This window comes from Calidris pugnax, unplaced genomic scaffold, assembly GCF_001431845.1.
Source record: "Calidris pugnax isolate Ruff unplaced genomic scaffold, ASM143184v1 scaffold324, whole genome shotgun sequence".
In the NCBI taxonomy this organism is placed as follows: Eukaryota; Metazoa; Chordata; class Aves; order Charadriiformes; family Scolopacidae; genus Calidris; species Calidris pugnax.
The window spans coordinates 227,628-234,620 of record NW_015091153.1 but is presented as its reverse complement, the minus strand read 5'-3'; the positions used below and the strand labels follow the sequence as shown (position 1 = coordinate 234,620).

Here is a 6,993-nt window from a genome sequence, read left to right as displayed (position 1 = left end):
CCCCCCCCCCCCCCCCCCCCAAACTCCAACTCCCAAGCAGCGGGAGGGAAACCAAAGGGGCTTCCCCCAACCTTTCCCCACCACAGCCGCAGAAGGAAGATCCCAGGATGTGGAAAACCATGAATTTCAGCTTTCTCCCTCATTTTTGGTGTTTTCCAGCCCTGACAATCCCCCTCCGAGCTCTCCCTAAAGTCCTGGGGCTCCACAGCCCCCGCATCCCCCCCCATTCAGTCCATGCCCCTCCGATTTGTGCCCGGAGGGGAGGCAAAGGGGGGGAAAACCAGCTTCTCGCCCTCCCTCCCGCCACCTGCCAACTATTTCAGCAATTTCAGTTATTTTCACCAATCTAGACCTGAAAACACAGCAAAAAAAAAAAAAGTAAACAGAGCAGCGCCGGGCACCTCGTATCGGTCTCAAGAGATAAAAGAAGTGCCAAATCATCGGTGTTAGAGAGAAAGCAACAAAATATCGTGGAGAATAACCTGATTTTTGCCAAATCCCACCTTCTCAATGCCCCCACCGAGGTCCCTTTTCGCCCCCCCAGCTTGTTTTTTGGGCTGAAAAAGGCAGTTTTCCCCTTTTCAACCCTCTCTCCAGTGTAACACCGGCCACGTCGTATCAGTGTTGGAGATAAAGTGACAAAATATCACCAAGAAAACCCCAGATTTCACCAAATCCCACCCTCCCACCAACCCCATTGAGGTCCGTTTCCTTCCAGACTTGTTTTTTGGGCTGAAAAAGGCAGTTTTCCCCTTTTCAACCATCCCTCCAGCCTCGCCCCAGCCACTTCAAATCGGTGTCAGAGATAAAGCAACAAAATATTGCTGAGAAAAACCTGGTTTTCTCCAAATCCCACTTTCCCATCAAAGCCCCTTTCCCCCCACCTTGTTTTTTGGGCTGAGAAAGGCAGTTTTCCCCTCTCTCCAAGGAAAGCAAATCCCCAGAGCAGATGCAAACCCTCCTGCCCCCCCCAAAAAATTCAGGTAGCAATAAATAAAGCGGGGCTGGAAGGAAGACCATCATCTTCATCATCATCATCTGGTTCCTTCTCTCCAGGAGCAATTCCCGATTAAAAAAAAAGCCCCATCAGCCGGGTGGCAACATCCTCGGCTGGGATTTGAGCCCAAAATTCACCTTTTTCCTACCAATTTCCTCCCAGGGCTGAGATAAAACACATTGTCCCCCCTGAAGGATGCTGAGATCCTCTCCCGTTGCCGAGAAACAAGGCTATGTTGGGGCAAATCTGCCCCAAAAAACCCACCCAACTGGGTTTTTTTCTTTTTTTCCTGATGCTGGTTCCAGCGAGGAAGGGTTACCGGGAAGGACTGTGCCACCCAGCTGGGGTGACGGGGACATGGGGGTGCGAGAGACGTCAGGGATACCCCGGGAGATGCTGGTCCATTCCCTCCATCTCCTCATCCCAGCACCTGGAAGCTGCTTCTTAAACAAGGAGCATAAATCATAGAATCATAGACCCAATGACCCAAAACTGCTGTTTTCCGAAGCTGGTGTCCCCAAAAAAGAGCCTCTGGTGGCCTCTGGAGACGCAGGAACGAAGGCCACCTCCTCAGCATGGGGACCAAGACGCTGCCACCAGCAGAGGGACCATAAAACCTTTTGAGAAGCCCTTTTGGGCCAAACCCTTTCAGGCCAAGTGGCGAAAATTTGCTTCAAATCCTTTGATTTTCTGCTTCTGATCTTCTGATCTGCTTTCTGATCTTCTGGGCAGGAGGTGACACTCGGGAGTGTCCCCCCGGGACCAAAAAAAAGGATAAATTCCCAAATTCCTGACCCAAAATGTCCATTGGGGGCGGGTCGGGCTCTTTTCCCACGGCTGGGAAGGGAGTTTCACATCCCGGAGCCAAGCGATGGCGGGGGGGGAAGGAGGAGGAGGTTTTTGGCATCAGGAATTCCCCCCCCCCCCCCCAAAAAATCTGCAGGGATCCGGGTTTCCTGGGAAAAGCCCTTTGCCCTCGAGGATGGAGACCCCAGAGGCTGCGATCCAGGGAACCAAGTCTCTACTCGCATCATCTCGGGGCCACTTCGTCCACGGGGAGGGGGGACACACAAGGGACACGTCACCATCTAAGGAGACGCCAGGAGGTCACGGGTGGCGCTGGGAGGGGGTGTCCTCGCACGTCCGTGTCCCAAAATCACGGCACCAGCCCCAAAGACCAAAAATCCCCCCTGGGGGAAACGCTCAGCTGAAACTGCAGCCCAAAAGATGCTGGAAACACCACCCAGGACCAGTTCAATCCCACCTGGGACCAGTTCAGACCCATCAGGGACCAGTTCAGTCTCACCGAGGACCAGTTCAGACCTACCTGGGACCAGTACAGTCTCACCTGGGACCAGTTCAGTCCCACCAGGACCAGCTCAGTCTCACCTGGGACCAGTTCAGTCCCACCAGGACCAGCTCAGTCTCACCGAGGACCAGTTCAGTCCCACCAGGACCAGCTTAGTCTCACCTGGGACCAGTTCAGTCCCACCAGGACCAGGTCAATCCCACCTGGGACCAGTTCAGACCCACCAGGATCAGGTCAATCCCACCTGGGACCAGTTCAGACCCACCACGACCACCTCAGTCCCACCGGGGACCAGCTCAGTCCCACCTGGGACCAGTTCAGTCCCACCTGGAACCAGTTCACTCCCACCAGGACCAGCTCACTCCCACCTGGGACCAGGTCAGTCCCAGGAGGACCAGTTCAATCCCACCCAGGACCAGTTCAGTCCCACCTGAGAACAGTTCAGACCCACCAGGACCAGTTCAGTCTCACCTGGGAACAGTTCACTCCCACCACGGAAAAGTTCAGTCTCATCTGGAACCAGTTCAGTCCCACTCAGGACCAGTTCAGTCCCATCAGGGACCAGTTCAGTCTCACCGAGGACCAGTTCAGACCTACCTGGGACCAGTACAGTCTCACCTGGGACCAGTTCAGTCCCACCAGGACCAGCTCAGTCTCATCTGGAACCAGTTCAGTCCCATTGGGGACCAGTTGAGTCTCACACAAGACCAGCTTAGTCTCACCTGGGACCAGTTCAGTCCCACCAGGACCAGCTCAGTCTCACCTGGGACCAGTTCAGTCCCACCAGGACCAGGTCAGTCCCACCTGGGACCAGTTCAGTCCCACCTGGAACCAGTTCACTCCCACCAGGACCAGCTCACTCCCACCTGGGACCAGGTCAGTCCCAGGAGGACCAGTTCAATCCCACCCAGGACCAGTTCAGTCCCACCTGAGAACAGTTCAGACCCACCAGGACCAGTTCAGTCTCACCTGGGAACAGTTCACTCCCACCACGGAAAAGTTCAGTCTCATCTGGAACCAGTTCAGTCCCACTCAGGACCAGTTCAGTCCCATCAGGGACCAGTTCAGTCTCACCGAGGACCAGTTCAGTCCCACCAGGAGCAGGTCAATCCCACCTGGGACCAGTTCAGTCCCACTCAGGACCAGTTCAGTCCCATCAGGGACCAGTTCAGTCCCACTCAGGACCAGTTCAGTCCCATCAGGGACCAGTTCAGTCCCACTCAGGACCAGTTCAGTCCCATCAGGGACCAGTTCAGTCCCACTCAGGACCAGTTCAGTCCCATCAGGGACCAGTTCAGTCCCACTCAGGACCAGTTCAGTCCCATCAGGGACCAGTTCAGTCCCACTCAGGACCAGTTCAGTCCCATCAGGGACCAGTTCAGTCCCACTCAGGACCAGTTCAGTCCCATCAGGGACCAGTTCAGTCCCACTCAGGACCAGTTCAGTCCCATCAGGGACCAGTTCAGTCCCACTCAGGACCAGTTCAGTCCCATCAGGGACCAGTTCAGTCCCACTCAGGACCAGTTCAGTCCCATCAGGGACCAGTTCAGTCCCACTCAGGACCAGTTCAGTCCCATCAGGGACCAGTTCAGTCCCACTCAGGACCAGTTCAGTCCCATCAGGGACCAGTTCAGTCCCACCAGGACCAGTTGAGTCTCACCTGGGACCAGTTCAATCCCACCTGGGACCAGTTCAGTCCCACCAGGACCAGTTCCTGCCCAGTGACACCATTAAACCACCCCAATGGCCACGGTGCCCCCCGTCTTCACAGTGGGGACACCGAGGAATATTGTCCCCCCAAAGGGGACACGATTTCCAGCCCCGTGGGAAAACGCCCTCTCCCACTCCCTGCAAAATTTAGCAATTTTAGGATAAATTTCCCCCTTTTCCCAGCCCTTTCCTGGGAGGGTTGGGCTTTATTTATTTTTTTAAAGCTTTTTTTTTTTAAGCTTTCTAAGCCAAACGCCGACAGCTTGTGGTGCAGCGCCGGATTTAGAGATTCCCCCCCCATCCGGGGAGAGAGCTGTCTTTTTTTAAAAAAAAAAAAAAAGGAAAAATAAAAAATAAGAAGGAGAAAAAACAGGCGTTTCTCCCCCCAAAAATAAAGCTCAGGATGGAGGAATCCTGACGTCTTGGAACAACTTCAACCTTCAAAAAGGGGAAAAAAAAAAAGCCTACGCGGCGTTTTTATAGTCTGCTGGGATGTCATATGGAAGGGGGGACCCCCCCCCACCCCAAATCCTCCTTCTGGTAATCTATGGCTTGCATCTAATTAAGGGAGAAATAAATTAAGGATCCTGTACGTCCGTGCTTCCTTCTTCACAGACTGGGAAGCGCCGGAGCCTCCGGAATAAAAATAAAAATATATAATAACAATAATATATATAAATATAAAAATAAAATAATAATAAAATAAAAATAAAAAGTTTGGGGAGAAATCCCGGCGGAGAGAAAGCAGCTGGATAATTTATAGTTATTATCTCCCTTTTAATATAGATTGTTTTTAAGGCAAAAGCTTTCCCCGAGGCCGCCAAGCTCAGGTCATTAAAGATCTGAAAATAAATATATTAATGGGGGGGGCAGAAAGGGGGGGGTTAATCCTTGGAAAAACCCCGGGAGCAAAGAGGGGGATTTTCCTGCGGGAGCTAAACCTGGCTCTGCCCCAAGGAACAGGGTGGGATGGGGCTTCCGACCCCCAAAATCCCGTCCCAAAAAAAGAGATATGGAGTCATTTTTTTGGTCTGAGGCAAAAAAAACCACCACCACCACCCCCCCCAAAACCTGGGCTTGTGATTTCTCTTAAAACAAGGTGGGTTTTGTCATCCCAGAGGGAAAAAACAAAAAAATAAGCTTGGGTTTAGTCTGGTTTTATTTAACAAACTAAAAAGAGGTGAGAAATGCCCCGGGGGGTGGGGGTGGGGGGAAGTGGAGCATTTTTAGATCCACCCCGGGGTGGTGGTGGGGAGAATGGGCATTTTTAGGATGGAATTATGAAAAAAAATTATAATATTCAGTAAAAAAAGTGGGGTTTTTGGGCAAACTCCGCACCCTCGGTTGAACACCCCCCCACGAGGCAGGAGAGCAAGAGGAGGGGGAGCCTTCACCATGAAGGGCAACCCCCCACCAGCTTCCCGGGGCAAGGAAAAGAGGCAAAAAAAGAAGTTTTAAGGGAAAACAACCACCCCAGTTTCCCGGGCTCCCCTGAATCTCCCCTCACCGCCCCCAAAATCAAACTTTTCTAGCCGGGTTTTGATCGAGGTCCTCCGTGATTTTTATCAGGTTTGATTTCCTCCCTAATTTGCAAACCGACTTCATCCGCGGCTCCTGTTAATATTAAAGCTCTTTTTTAATAAATTCCTGGGAGTTTGGGGACGGGAGGGAAGGGGGGGACGACACACGACGAGTCAGACTCCAGCAGGTCGAGGAATTCTCTTTTTAATTGCAGAGTTTTAACGAGTTTGAAAAAGCCAGTTCCCCCACAAGCCTTTAATTGTCGGAAGGGTTTTTAAAAGTCACGATAAATGACTTTTTTTTTGTTGGTTTTATTTCCTTTGGAGAGGAAATAAACAGGGACGGAGCCGTCGGGGTCGAGAGGGAGACGGAGCCGTGTCCGTCCCCAGTCGGAAATTACCTCATCTGATATTTTAAGATCCCTGATAACCCCCCCAAAAAACTCCCTAAATACCTTTGTGGTGGCGCAAAATGATAAAACCCATCCCCTTTGCCCATTTAATTCCAGTCCGGATTGGGATGAAACTGGGATGTAGCCTCTCGTCCTGTCAAAACCTACATTTTGGGGGGTTTTGGGGGGTCAGAACCAAGGATCCCATAAAATCCATCCCATAAAATAGGCAGGTCCTAGAAAACCACGCCAAAAAAAGAGAAGTTTGGTTCAAAAGTGATGTCGTGGGTGATGCGGGGGGAGGAAAATGCCCAGCTGGGGTGGGGAAGGACCGGGGAAGGAGGAGGAGGAGGAGGAGGAAGAGGAGGAGCCGGGGAAATCCCGGGAATTCCACCCCAATCCAGGGTGGGTGCGTTTATGGAGCTACAAAAAAAAAATAAAAATCTGTGTTTTTAATCAAAAAAGAGAGAATTTGAGCTTCCCGAGCTGCAAACCCCCACATTTTTAATGGGAAAAAGAGGGAATTTGGTGCCTGTATCGCTCACGGGATCCAACCAAGATGCTCCAGGGCGGGATGGGGAGACGACGGGGTGGTGGAACCCCCCCCCCCGGGATGGGAAAGGGTGCCCTGAAAAGGGTAAAATTGTCCTTTGGGGCCGGAATCCAGGTCCTGCGAGGGGGTGATAAAAGCTGGGGCACCCCCCCAGGAGGAGGTGGTGTCGGGGGGCAGAGATAAAAGGGAAAAAACCCAAAAAACCCACCCAAAAAAAGATTAGAAACCAGCGAGATGATGTGACAAAAACCCTTCCTCGGCTGGTTTTCCAGCATCCAACCAGTCCAACCAGTTTGCTCCCATTCCCAGGCAGCCAAACCCCCAGGAGGAGGAGGATGAGGAGGAAGAGTGGGGCTGCCCCATGGAACCCCAGACCCACGGCGGGGCACAACCCCTGCCATAACACGGGCTGTATAATGGGCATCGCTCCCTTTTCCCCAGCAAATCCTTGGAATTTCGTGGGATTTGGGTCATTTCTAGAGTAACCCCCCCCCGACCTCCCCCTTTATTAG

At 52.3% G+C, this 6,993-nt stretch overlaps 1 protein-coding gene across 2 annotated transcripts in view; it reads right to left on the bottom strand.

The window, feature by feature from the left end:
• SP1 (Sp1 transcription factor) overlaps positions 1-6,993 on the bottom strand; it is a 17,883-nt gene that overhangs the window by 3,793 nt on the left and 7,097 nt on the right. The window lies entirely within an intron of this gene.